The sequence below is a fragment of the Canis aureus genome, chromosome X (genome assembly GCF_053574225.1).
Source record: "Canis aureus isolate CA01 chromosome X, VMU_Caureus_v.1.0, whole genome shotgun sequence".
Classification (NCBI taxonomy): domain Eukaryota; kingdom Metazoa; phylum Chordata; class Mammalia; order Carnivora; family Canidae; genus Canis; species Canis aureus.
The window spans coordinates 24048631-24063702 of record NC_135649.1 but is presented as its reverse complement, the minus strand read 5'-3'; the positions used below and the strand labels follow the sequence as shown (position 1 = coordinate 24063702).

Below are 15072 nucleotides of genomic sequence, written 5' to 3'. Positions count from 1 at the left end.
AACTTGGCCCTGAACCTATGGTGGCCTAATCAAAACAGAGTCACAAACTTAGTTCAGGTTAACTTTTCTCATTGCTACAGGATATTGTTAACACTACATTTGACTGATTTATCAGGACAGAGGCAATGTATATGGCTTTAAAGGTAAAATATATATATCCTACTGGTGAAGCATGAATGCAGCTCACACATGGCTACTCTTAATTGTTAAGATTCATTATAGCTTCTCAACTGGTACCATACAAGGAAATCCTAAATGCTTTTTAATGTAACATTCTGAGTAGACATTCCATAAAAACAAAACATTAAATATTATTCAGTTCTTTGAAGGTAAAGACAGCGGCTCTTCTACTGAAATGTTTTTGAGCTTCACTAACATGTCAGTGCTTTGTTCTAGCCTCTTCCAATTAGAGCACTATGTAAGGCTCCACTTTTGAATTTCTAACTGAGCCTGGGGATGAAAGTACAGAGAGAGTGACCTACATTGTATATCAAAAAAAGAACAGTGACCTGTTTGTGTGGTCTAGAATATATCCTCCTCTTAGCCTAACACTCATTGAGTTTCTCCAAATTTTAAAATCATTTTAAAAGGAAAAATATTAAATGACTGTCCTGATTGTTTAGGAAGTAAAAACTCCAGTAAAAATAATTATTATTCCTAGCCCATAATAGGGAAAGTTTTCACTTGATCAACTTACCAAATTCATGTAAATTTACCAAATTCAAGAATTATTCTCTGAACATTATGTTCAGACCTTTCTTAGTTGCTGGGCAATACAAAATTGAGGCTATAACCTTCCCTGAAGTAGCTTATCCAATTATGAAAAATTAAGACATACACACATGGAAACAAGAAGTGGAATGTAATCAAGCATGTGTTATAGAGACAAATGCCATAAGGATCCAAAAATATAAAATATCCTCTAAAAAATGATAATCTAAGGACTAATCAGATGTCACAGTAATTTGTCAGCAAATCTAACTTATAGGTCTATTTCGTTTAGAAATAAGTGTGTTATTTTTGTTTGTTTAGTTCTGTTTTGTTTGGTTACTTTCAACCTGTTTTATTTTTAAAATATGTTCCAAGCTATATGTTATAACGATAATAAAATTAATTCCCACAAACTTTCACCTAGATTCACCAAATATTAACATTTCCTCTCACTGGAATACACATGATCATATGTATTTTCTCATTCTCTCTTTCTCTCTCTCTCTCACTCTTTCTTTCTCCCGCCCAAATTATTTATGAGCAGGTTGAGATATAATAAATATTTAACTCCAAGCACCAAAGCATACATCTCCAAAGAACAAGAACATTCTTTTATTCAGTAATGTAAAATCATCAAATTTAGACAATTTAACTTAATCAACTATTATTTAATATAAGCTCTATGTTCAAATATTGCTAGCATTTTCCTTTATGTCAATTTTTCCCCATTGAGTATCTAGTCTAAAATCACTGCACTGTTCATGCCTCTTTAGTCTAGTTTGAAGTGGATATATGATTATCTTTAAAGACACATATTTAAAGTGTCCATGCCAGTTTGTTTTTAATAAAGTTGAATTGTCTTTAGTTTCTGTTTGTCAAAATTCTCTATAATGATAGAGTGATCTTCATAGTCTATATCAATGATAACTCATAAATTAAGTTTGGATAGCTCCACTTATGAATTACCTTTCTGGCCAGTAAAAGTACTCCAGTTTGACACCTAGTTATGGAAGGCTTCTTGGTGGAGTGGGAGAATTTAGAGAAAGGATGAAGATCTTCAAGTTTTGGGAAGACTTGTCACTGTACATAAACACAGCTACATATAAGGTAGAAGAATGGACAAGTGTGCTAGATTAGTCCAAAGGACTGAGTGGCCTGTAGTTATAATTTAGAAATTGTATCTTCATTGTTTAAATCAATACTGTAATAATAGTATCTCTGCAGTTAATTGTAAAGAAGCCTCAGAAAGAGTACTTTTGATAATGGTACCAATCAATTCAGATACAAAGACAATAATAAACAGCAAACTATTAACTGACTTATACTCCGGCTACACTGTAGCAACAAGGATCACAGTTAAATAACCTTCTTCTCAACACCACACTTCTCAACATAAGCAACCAGAAAGCTGAACAAAGTATATGAAACAGCTGTTTTCACACATTGGATAATGGACAGAATAGCCCTCGGATCCCTGAGAGAAGGGAAGCAAAGAAAGTGAAGCCTACAATAGGTCTAGCTTTCAATTTGGGGGCAATTTCTACAGTCAGGGTATAGAAATCAGGAATCTAAACAAAGCTCGGTGGCTTTGCTGAGTTTAAGAGATGGAGATAAGAATACAGGGATACTGAGAAGGCTAGAATCTATAGGGCAGAATTCTGGATAAACAAGAGCTATGCAAGAAGAAAAGCTCCAGATATTTATATAGCCATCCCTTGTGAATGCATAATGCAAAATCCTATAAAACTGAGCAAAGAGAGACCAGATAGTCACAAGCTAACTAATTCCCATAAGTTGTAATGGGAAGTTGTAAAGTTCACAAAGTAAGGAAAATTGCTCTCTGGCCAGAGCAGAGTATTTGGTGATCTCAGGGATATGTAATGGAGACCCCAAAAGAATCACTTCTTAGCGCAGATGAACTATCTCTGGGAGGAAAGACTAACCCAGAACTCCCTTAGAAACTATTAAAAACAGGCCTTGAGGGGATCAAATTGATCTGCAAGTTACTTATTTTTGCCAAAACAAAATTCAACACCTTTCACACAAGATGACTACATTCAGACAAACAACAACATTCACAATGTCCAGTATACCAATAAAAAAATACATAATAAAGATAAAAGAAAATATGTTCTATGTAGTCAAGATGCCAAATTTTTACAAATTGATCTAAATATTTGGTGCAATTTTAATAAAAACCCAAGCAAGATTTTTGGATATATATATTTGATCACTCTAAAATTTATTTGGGAAGACAAAGGAACAGGAATAGCAAAAAATAATTATAATAAATTTAAAACGAAGTATAAATTTGGAGGAATCCATCTGATTTTAAGATAAAAAAATACACTATAATAATCAAGGCAGTATGGTAATGGCAAGGAATAATATATTGATCAAAGGAGTAGAACAGAATCCAGAAATAGTACCACACAAATACAGTAAATTGTTTTTGGACAAATGTGCAAAAGCGATTAAATGAAGAAGTGATAATCTTAACAAATGGTGTTGGAACAATATGACATTCATGTGCAGAAAATAACAAACCTCAACCAGGACACCTACATATATTTCAAAAATAATTGCATGTTAGTATTGTTATGTTCTTCCTTTAATATATAACATGATCTGGGCATATATGCATTCATGTACACTTTGCAGTCATTCTGAATCCTCTATGATTTAGAATCATTGAATTTAAGCACATCAAATCCAGTAGTAGCAAGTGATGTCTGAGACATGCTATTTCTTCAGTCTATAGGCAACTTCTGATGATACATATATTTCTTTCTGGAAAATTCATGCTATTGGTATATATTAGGTGGCTGGCTCAAAGAAGACACATTCTCATTTCTAAACAAACAAAGAACAAAAACTTACTGAATTATTTTAACTTTTAATACAAATGGCCACAAATTTTTTTTGAAGTCAAACACTGTCTACTATGTGCCAGTGTTTTATAATATTATTATTAGAAACAAGGCACAGATAACTGGCAAGTCTTGCAGGTCTCTCACATCAAAATTGAAAACTTTTTTTATATTTTTACCTCTACTGTTGTTCCACATCATTATTCCCAGAATTTTTTTCTTTACTCAAGTGTAATTAACATACAGTGTTTTTTTTAACATACAGTGTTATAGTAGTTTCAGGTATACAATATAATGATTCAACAATTCTACATATTTCTCAATGGTCATCAAAATAACTGTATTCTTAATACCCTTTACCTATTTCACTTATCCCCCACTGATCTCCATTCTGGAGCACCAGTTTGTTCTCCACATTTAACAGTAGGGTTTTTTGGTTTGTCTTTTTTTTCTCTTGGTTTCTTTGTTTGTATTGTTCTTAAATTCCAAATATGAGTGAAATCATGTTATTTCTCTTTGAGTGACTTTTTCACTTAGCATTATATCCTCTAGCTCCAACCACATTGCTGCAAATGGCAAGATTTCATTCTTTAAGTCTAAGCAATATCGCATTACACATATACATACACATGCACATACACACACACACACACACACACACCACATCTTCTTTATCCATTCATCTATCAATGGACACTTCGGTTACTTCCATATCTTGGCTTTTACAAATAGTGCTACAACAAACATAGGGGTGCATATATTCTTTCAAATTGGAGTTTTCATTTTCTTTAGGTAGATACCCAGTACTGGAATTACTAGATCATATGGTCATTCTATTTTTAATTTTTGGAGGAAACTCCATTCTGTTTTCTTTAGTACTTGCAACAATTCACATTGCACCAAGAGCGCATGAGTGTTCCTTTTTCTCCACATCCTTCCCAACACTTAGTATTTCTTGTCTTTTTGATACTAGCCATTCTGACAGGAGTAAAGTGATATCACAGTGTGGTTTTAGTTTGTATTTTCATGATGATTAGTGATGTTGCGCATCTTTTCAGGTGTCTCTTGGCCAACTGGATGTCTTCTTTGAGAAAACCTCTGTTGCCATTCTATGCCCATTTTTAACAAGATTGTATACATTTTTTTGTGCTCTGTTGTAAAAGTTCTTGATATATTCTAGATTTTAACCCCCAATTGAATATCTCATTTGCAAATATCTTCTCCCATTCAGTAGATTGCCATTTTTTTTGTTGATGTTTTCTTTTTCTGTTCAAAAAGTTTTATTTTGTTATAGTCCCAATAGTTTTTCTTTTGTTTCCCTTTCCAGATAAAATATATTTAGAAAAATGTTTCTATAGCTGATATAAAAGAAATTACAGCCTATGTTTTCTTTTAGGAATTTTATAGTTTCAGATCTCACATTTAGGCCTTTAATCCATTTTGAGTTTATTTTTATGTATGCTGTAAAAAAGTGGTCCACTTTTATTCTTCTGCATGTAGCTATCCAGTTTCCCCAGCACCATTTACTGGAGAGTTTTTTCCATTGTATATTCTTGCCTCCTTTGTTGTAGATTATTTAAAATATAAATGTGGGTTTATTTCTAGATTCTATTCTTTTCCATTGATCTACATGTATATTTTTGTGCCAGTGTCATACTCTTTTGATTAAAACAGCTTTGTAGTACATCTTGAAATCTAGGATTGTGATACCTATAGCTTTGTTCTTTTTTCTCAAGACTGCTTTGAGTATTTAGGGTCTTTTGTGGTTCTATACAAATTTAAGTATTATTTGTTCTAATTCTATGAAAAACACTGTTAATTACAATCTCTCATGATAGAGATTGTATTCAATTTGTAGATTGCTTTGGGTAGTATGGACATTTTAACAATATTAGTTCTTTGAATTCATTAGCATGCAATATCTTTCCATTTATTTGTGTCATCTTCAATTTATTTCATCAATGTTTTATAGTTCTCTGAGTATGGGTCTTACACTGCCTCGGTTAAGTTTATTCCTAGGTATTTTTTTTTGTTACAATTATAAATGACACTATTTTCTTAAATTCTCTGCTACTTTATTAGTGTATAGAAATTCAACAGATTTCTGTATATTAATTTGGTGGTCTTTAGGGTTTTCCATATATAATATCAAATCATCTGCAAATAGTGAAAGTTTTACTTCTTCCTTACCAACTTAGGTGCTTTTTATTTCTCTCTCTTATCTGATTGCTGTGGCTAGGAGTTCCACTATTATATCTATAAAAAATGGTAAGAGTGGGCATCCTTGCTTTCTTCTTGATCTCAGAGGGAAAGCTCTCAGTTTTTCATCATTGAGTATGACATTAGCTGTGGGTTTTTCATTTAAGGTATTGAGCTATGTTCCCCTAAACCTACTTTGTTGAGAGTTTTTTTTTTTTTTTATCATGGATGAGTATTGTGCTCTGTGAAATCCTTTTTATGCATCTATTAAGATGATCATATATGGTTTTTGTACTTTCTCTTGTTAATGTGATGTATTGTTGATTGCTTTGCAAATATTGAACGACTCTTAAAAGTTGGCAATAAATCTTGCTTCATAGTAGTGAATGATTTTTTAAAATGTATTGCTGGATTTGATATGCCAATATTTTCTTAAGGATTTTTGCATCTATGTTCATCAGAGACATTGGCCTAGTTTTCTCTTTTGGAGTGTCTTCATATGATTTTGGTATCACGGTAATGTTGGTCTCCTAGAGTGAATTTGGAAGCTTTCCTTCCTCTTTTGTGTTTTAGAATAGCTTAAGAAGAATAGATATTAACTGTCCTTTAAATGTTTGGGAGGATTCATCTGTGAAGCCATTTGGTCCTGGAAAATGTTTGTTGGAAGTTTTATTATTATTATTATTATTATTATTATTATTATTACTGATTTAAATTCATTGCTAGTAATTGGCTCTGGTCGAATTTTCTATTTCTTTGCAATTCAATATTAAAAGTTTAAAAAAATATTAAAAGTTTATGGTTCTAGGAATTTATCCATTTCTTCTAGGTTGTGTAATTTGTTGTCATATAGTTTTTCATAATATTCTCTTATAATTCTTTTTATTTCTGTGGTTTATGTTATTTTGTCCCTTTCATTTCTGATTTTATGAGTTTTTTTCTCTCTCCCCCCCCTCCAATAACTTGAATTAAAAGTTTATTAATTCTGTTGATCGTTTCAAAGAACCAGCACTTGGTTTCATTGATCGGCACTGAGAATACGGAGGAGAACCTGCGCTTCTACAGTCAGCTGCTGCTGACTGCCTACGACCACATGAACCTCTGCATTGGGGTGTCATCCTATTCCACAAGATATTGTACCAGAAGACTGACAACAGGCATCCCTTCCCCCGAATTATCAAAACCAAGGGCGGTGTTGCAGGCATCAAGGTGGACAAAGATGTGATACACCTGGCAGGAATAAATGGCGAGACTACCACCCAAGGACTGGATGGGCTGTCTGAACGCTGCGCCCAGTACAAGAAGGATGGGGCTGACTTTGCCAAATGGCACTGTGTGGTGAAGATTGGGGAACATACACCTCAGCCCTTGCCATCATGGAAAATGCCAACGTTCTGGCCCATTATGCTAGCACCTGCCAGCAGAATGGCCTCATGCCCATTGTGGAGCCTGAGCTCCTCCCTGATGGGGGACCATGACTTGAAGTGCTGTCAGTATGTAACTGAAAAGGCGCTGTCTGCTGTCTACATGGTTCTGAGTGACCACCACATCTAACCTGGAAGGCACTTTGCTGAAGCCCAATATGGAAACCCCAGGCCATGCCTGCATCCATAAATATTCTCATGAGGAGATTGCCATGGCAACTGTCACAGCACTGCGCCACACAGTGTCCCCCACTATTACTGGGATCACCTTCCTATCGGGAGGCCAGAGTGAGGAGGAGGCATCCACCAATCTCAGTGCCATCAACAAGAGCCCCCTGCTGAAGCCATGGGCCCTGACCTTCTATAACCGAACCCTGCAGGCTTCTTCTCTGAAGGCCTGGGGTGGAGAGAAGGAGAACCTGAAGGCTGTGGAGGAGGAGTATATCAAGCGAGCTCTGGCCAACAATCTCACCTGTCAAGGAAAGTATACCCCAAGTGGTCAGGCCGGGGCTGCAGCCAGAGAGTCCCTCTTCATCTCTAACCATGCCTACTACGTGGAGGTATTCTAAGGCTGCCCCCTCAACATTCCATCCCTCACCCCCTCCGATACTCACTCTTGAAGAGTGGGCCTCACCTGGGGCTCCAGGTTGCTGTTTACCATCACTTTTGCCTCCTATGTGACATTGGTGTGTGGTGTTGTCTGTATATGCTAACTCTGTTGCTCTTTCCAGCCCACTGCCAATAAACAACTATTTAAGGAGGAAAATTGTTTTTTAGTATATATTTCCTTTATTTCTGCTATAATATTTCTTTCCTTCTACTGGCTTTGGGCTTTATTTATTCTTCATTTTCCAGTTCCTTTAGGTGGAAGGTTAGGTTAGTTTATGTGAGATTTTTCCTTCTTCTTGAGGTAGGACTGTATTACTATAATCTTTCTTAGAACAGCTTTTGTTATATTCCAAAGATTTTGGACCATTATGTTTTCATTTTTACTTATCTCCATATATTTTTGTAATTTCTTATTTGATTTCTTAGTTGACCCATTCATCATTTAGTAACATGTTATTTAGACTGCATGTATTTGTGTTCTTTTCAGATTTTTTCCTATGATCGATTTCTAGTTTTGTACCATTGTAGTCAGAAAATATGCATGATATGATTTCAATCTTTTTGAATTGAAACTTATTTTATGGCCTAATATATGATCTATTTTTGGTAATGTTCCATATGCACTTGAAAATAATGTTATTCCAGTTTTGTGATGAAGTGCTCTGAATATATATGTTAGGTCCTTCTGGACCAGTGTGTCATTCAAAGCCACTGTTTACTTATTGATTTTCTGTCTGGATGATATGTTCATTGATGCAAATGAAGTGTTAAAGTCCTCTAGTATTATTGTACTACTATCAATTTCTTTTTTCATGTTTGGTAATAGTTGCATTATATATTTAGGTGCTCCCATGTTGGGTGCATAAATAGTTACAATTGTTATACCCTCTTGATGGATATAGTGTCCTTCTTTGTATTGTTTCATACTCTTTGTTTTAAAGTCGTTTGTCCAATGTAAGTATTGGTACTTCAGTTCTCTTTTTTTTTTATTTCAGTTCTCTTTTTGATTCCATTTGCATGATAAATATTTTTCCATCCTTTCACTTTCAATGTGCATGTGTCTTTAGGTCTGAAGTAAGTCTCTTGTAGGCAGCATACTGATGAATCTTGCTTTATTATGCATTTAATCACCCTATATCTTTTGACAAATGGCAATTAAACCATTTCAATGTGATATATATATATATATATATATACATATATATATATATAATGAAATATGATTCAGCTATCAAGAAGAATGAAATCTTGCCATTTGCAACAATGTGGATGGAACTAGAGTATAGTCTATTGGCAAAATATGTCAGTCAGAGAAAGACAAATATCATGATTTTACTCATAGTGGAATTTAAGAAACAAAACAGATGAACATAGGGGAAAGGAAAAATAAAATAAGATAAAACAAAGAAGGAGGCAAACCACAAGAGACTCTATAGTTAAGAGAACAAACTGAGGGTTTCTGGAGGGGATAAGGGTGGGGGAATGGGCTAAATGGGTGATGGGTATTAAATAGGACACTTGTTGGGATAGATAAGTGGTATATTTGGCTATCTTTCTCCTTATATTTTATGTATTTATTTCAGATTTTATATTTGTCCATTAGGTTCATATATACTGCCTTATGCATATAGCCACCTATATTAAATTGATTAAATTGATGGTCATTTATGTTTGAATCTATTCTGAAAACACTAAATATTTACTCCTTTCCCATATGCTTTATGCATATAATGTCATATTTTATATCCTTTTATTTTCTGAATCCCTTGACTGATTTTTATAAACATAATTGATTTTATAACTTTTGTGCTTTAACCTCTGCACTGGTTTTATAAGTGATTAATCTACTGCTTTATTGTTTGAATTTACCTGTGGAATATTTTCCCTTAATTTTCTTACTCCTGATTATGGCCTTTTTCTTTCCACTCAAAGAATTCCTTTTAACATTTTTTTGTCAGGCTGCTTTAGTGATGATGAACTCCTTTAACTTTTGCTTGTTGGTGAAAATCTTCATCTCCCCTAGTATTATGAATGATAGCCTTGCTGGGAGAGGAATCTTGGTTATAGGTTTTTTTCTTTCTGCACTTTGAATATATTATCCCACTTTCTTCTGACCTGCAAAGTTTCTGCTGAAAAATCAGCTGATAGCTTTACAGGGTTTCCTTTGTATGTAACTGTTTTCTCTTGTTGCTTTTAAAATTCTCTCTTTATCACTAATTTTTGCTATTTTAATTATTATGTAAGTGTGGACCTCCTTGGTTTGATTTTGCTGAGGGCTCTCTGTATCTCATGGATCTGGATGTCTGTTTCCTTCTTCTAATTAAAAAAGTTTTTAGCTATTATTTCTTCAATAAAATTTCTGCTCCCTTTTCACTTTCCTCTACTTCTGGGATCCCCATAATGTGAATGTTATTATGCTCAATGTCACTGAATTCCCTTAACCTATTTTCATATTTTATTTTATTTTATTTTGCTAGTCAACTCGGTTGCTTTCTATTACTCTGTCTTCTAGATTGCTGAACCATTCTTCCGCCACCTCTGATCTGCTACTGATTCCATCTGGTGTATTTTTATTTCAGCTATTGAGTTCTTCATCTCTGACTGGTTCTTATATTTTCTATCTCTTTGTTAAAAAGGTATCACTGAGATCCTCCATTCTTAAGTCCAGTGAGTATCTTTATGAACATTAAATTGAATTCTTTATCAGGCATTTTGCTTATATTTCCTTTAGCTCTTTTGCTCTGGTTTTGTCTTGTTCTTTAATTTGGGACATATTTCTCTTTCTTCTCATTTTGTGTAATTCTATATTTGTTTCTATGTATTAGGAAAGTTAACTACATCCCTGATCTTGAAAGTGGTAGCCTTATGAAGAGGTCCTGTCATGCCTGTAGTGCAATGTCTCCTGTTTACCAGAACCAGGTGCTTCTGGGCAGGTTTGGTTCATAGGCTGTTAAGAAGTCAGTCTGGGAATGCTGTGGGCTTATAGTTGGGTAGAATGATCAGTCAGACCAGATTCCTGGTCTCAGCCTGTTTCGGGGTTGTGGTCACACATAACTAACTATGGGGAGCTCTCTGTGCACTGTCCTGAGAGGCTTTCATTGGTTGGCAGAGCCAGCAGTGAAACCAAATGCCTGTCCCCTGTCCATCTGCCAGGGTTTCAGTGACACTGAACTGCAGAGTTTTCCTCCTGTGCTGCCCCCAAGAGGTTTTTATTAGTGTGTAGGGCTAGCAACATATCAGATGTCTAACCCCAGATTGGTAAATAAATCTCCTAAATGTACTTTTCAAATTGCTGCTTCTACAGTTGTATCTTGTAGCATTTGTTTGTTTTGCTGCCTCTTTAAGGGCAGGGTCTCAGTTTCCTAATGCCCTCTAGTTCTCCTTGAGCTAAGCCTGCTAATTTTTAAAATGCACTGACTTAATCCTTGCTGATTGTAAAAACTCATGACGTTAAGCCACCCTTGTTTATAAAGCCAAATGTTATGGGGACTTGTCTTCCTAGTTCAGTGTCTGGAGTGTCGTGGAAGGATCTGGTCCTCTCCCTTCTCTGTGCTTATGGTATCCCTCTCGTTTGTGGTTAGTCTTCTTAGTAGTATGTTTCCCAACCATGTTTCTGCTCCTCCTACCCTTTTTGATGCAACATCCTTTCTATGATTAACTATGAAATGTTTGTCCTTCCAGCCTTTCAGTCATTTTCTGGGTTAGTTGCCCTTATGTGGCTATTATCTATGTGTATCCATGAAACAAGGCAACCTTAGCATCCCCCTACTCCACCACCTTCCCAGAAGTCTCCCCATTATTCACAGTTTAAGCTATTAATGATCATTCCATTGTTAAACAACTCAGATAGTTATCAAGCCCTTACCTGTTTGACATTTTTCCTCTACTATTTGGAACAAAATTATGATCAACAGCTACCTATGAATTCTTTGCTTTTTCCATATTGTCAGGGCCTAGGTGAAAAGAAAGTGGTCAGAAAATACAGTGGAAAAGAAGGAAACAAAATAAACAGGAGGGAATGATGATCAAAATATTTAGTCAAGTTAATATTTGACATAATGAAAACTAAATTCCTAAGAATAGAATTCAGGACACTCTATGATCCATCTCATTCCCTTTCAGACCCATGTCTCATCATTCTCCCCTATGCAGTCTATATTATACTCAAACTAGTCTACAGTTCATCCACAGAACTTATTTCAAATCTTTCTACCCATGTGCATGTGATTTTGCTAATATAATTTCCTCTGCCTGGTATTTCTTTCTCTCACTTCTACATAGCCAAATTCAACTTAATCTACGAGGTCTAGTTGAAATACTTCCTGCTATATGAAATCTTCTACATTATCCATCTAGACATATTCTCATATCTTTCTGAATTTTTTCCTCATACTCCTTTATGTGTATCTCCTCCATGGTACATAGAACATTTTATATTCTATCAGAGATGTATATACATATGTTTTATCTTAGGAAGGATATGTTTTTCTCTCCTTTGAATCACAAGTACAAGGAAACAAAATAATCATACTTCTCATATGAAGACAAGCTACTATCAACTGTACAAGATTCCAATCAAATTTACTTATGCATAACCCACAATGCCTTATCTCTCTGGTGTAGCCTAGACTATACATTCAAATTTTTTTCCTGAATGAATGAATAAAATGAATTAGAAAGCAACTATGTAACACTATGTGACTTGACTTCCCCAACTATATAACTTTTGTGATTTCTCACTCATTTTCATAACTTTTTTTAAGACTTTTTTCTTCCAGAAGGAGCAGACTACATTGTGATATATACCTTCCTGCCAGTGGCAACTACGACAGAAAGATTTTTAAATTAACCTATTTGAATGGATTGGGTGAGGAATTACTATGACGAAAAATATTTGAGGGTCTAACATTCTGGGGGCGGCAGTAAAGAACAAAGAACTGAGGACAAAGTTCTACTTTTCCCAGAGAGATACCTGCAAATTTTTAAGTAGGAACAGAGAAGCTACTAAATCAAACATAAATGAGTGGTTGGAAAGCTACAGAAATAAACCAAGCTTTCATAAATCTCAGGGATTAGGAGAACTCAAAAATAATATTTGTATCCTGATAGTCAAAGAAGAACAGCCCTGAAAACATGCCAGTCTATAGTTGGGATTCCTGAAAAACAAGTCTCTAGTAATAGTAATAAGAAGTCAGAACTAATCTAGTTCCCACCAGGAAATAAACATATTTTTAAAATAAACTCAATTCAAGACTTGATTAAGGTGATCTTGCCCTCCTCTAAATGTTTCTTACAAGTAAATAAAATCCTCTCTGAGGGAAGAAAACATTTGCAATAATCTTAAATTATAGCAATAATTTTTAATATAAAAATCATTACATTAAATACAAAATATTAGCCATACCAGGAAAAGGATAAAATGTGTAAAAACAAGGCAGAAAGAAGACAGTATAAAATAATGTAAAGAATATCAAATTATTAGACTTATCAATGCATACGTTAAGATACGTATGTTAGATATGTCCTAAAAAATGCAAGAAATGATGAAGTCCAACAGAGAATTAGTCAATAAAGAATTAAATATAAAACATAAGACTGAGAAAAAAAACAGAAATTAAGAATTAAATAATGAGACTGCCACAGAAAAGATTAGAAACAATTAAAAGGATGATTAGTGAACTGGAAAATAACTCAGTACATATGATCCTGCATATTAGAACTACAGAGAGAGGGAAATATAAAAAAATACAGGGGATCCCTGGGTGGCACAGCGGTTTGGCGCCTGCCTTTGGCCCAGGGTGCGATCCTGGAGACCCGGGATCGAATCCCACGTCGGGCTCCCGGTGCATGGAGCCTGCTTCTCCCTCTGCCTATGTCTCTGCCTCTCTCTCTCTCTGTGTGTGTGACTATCATAAATAAAAAAAATACAGAAGAGAACATAATGGATGTAAAGGACACAATGAAAAGAGCCAACAATTATAGTCAGAGTCTAGAAGAGAGAAAGAATGGAGCAGAATAAATATTTCAAGATAAACCAATGAAGAATGTTGCCAGTTTTTCTATAAATCAAAAGGAAAAATATATTAGAAAAACAGTACCTAGGCACCTCATAGACCAAAGACAATGAAAAAAAAACTTAAAAGAGATAAAAAACATACAGCTTTCAAAGGACCAACAATAAGATTTGTAACTGCCTTCTCATAAACAAAACAAGGTAAAGCAGAAGATAATAGAATAAAACTGCTAGCCTAGGGGTCTATTCCTAGTGAAAATGTCTTAAAAATGAAAGTGAAGGAGGTGGGGCAAGATGATGGAAGAGTAGGGTGCCCAAGTCACCTGTCCCCACCAAATTGCATAGATAACCTTGAACTCATCCTGAAAATCTACGAATTCGGCCTGAGATTTAAACAGAGAATAGCTGGAATGCTACAGTGACAAGAATTCACTCTTCTATCAAGGTAGGAAGATGGGGCGGCGGGGGGGGGGAGGGGAGAAATAAAGAAACAAAAGGCTTCCAAGGGGCAGGGGCCCCGCTAGGAGCTGGGCTAAGGCCAAGGCAAGTGACTCCAGGACAGGAAAGCACCCTCCCGGAGAAGCAGGAGCTTCAACAAACTTCCCAGAGGAAAAGGAGGGAAAGGCACTTGCAGGGAGTTGGAGCAGCATCCCAGGAGGGGCGGGGATGCCCTCAGGCTTCCTGGGACACTAAAAGACACCTGCGCCCCGGGGAGAGTGCACCAAGCTCCCTAAAGGGCTGCAGTGCGCAGGCTGGACCCAGGAGCAGCTCGGAGGGGCTCGGGCTGAGGCTCTGCGGAGGGGGCTGCGCGGCCGGGAGCGCGAATCCAACAGCACAGGCCCTGGAGCACAGGGCGCCAGGGGACACAGCTCAGGATCCGGCCTCCCCCGGGGCATGCAGAAGCCAGGAGGGCCCAGGACAGCAAGGACACTCCCGACCCGAGCTGAGCAGATCAGCGGCCCGCCCCCGGAGCCTCCAGGCCCTGCAGGCTGAGAGCTCTGTAGTTACTGCGGGGGCTGAATCCAGGGCTCAGAGCTGGTCCCGCCACTGTGGTTGTTCCTCCTGGGGCTTCATGGGGTAAACAACCCCCACTGAGCCCTGCACCAGGCAGGGGGCAGAGCAGCTCCCCCAGGTGCTAACCTCTGAAAATCAGCACAACAGGCCCCTCCCCCAGAAGACCAACTAGACAGACAAGTTCCAGGGGAAGTCAAGGGACTTAAAGTATACAGAATCAGAAGATACTCCC

The 15072-nt window shown here is 36.3% G+C and overlaps 1 pseudogene; it reads left to right on the top strand.

Annotated features, from left to right (window-relative positions):
• LOC144308820 (fructose-bisphosphate aldolase A pseudogene) overlaps positions 1-7955 on the top strand; it is a 231721-nt pseudogene extending 223766 nt beyond the window's left edge.
• The last annotated feature ends 7117 nt before the right edge of the window (positions 7956-15072 follow it).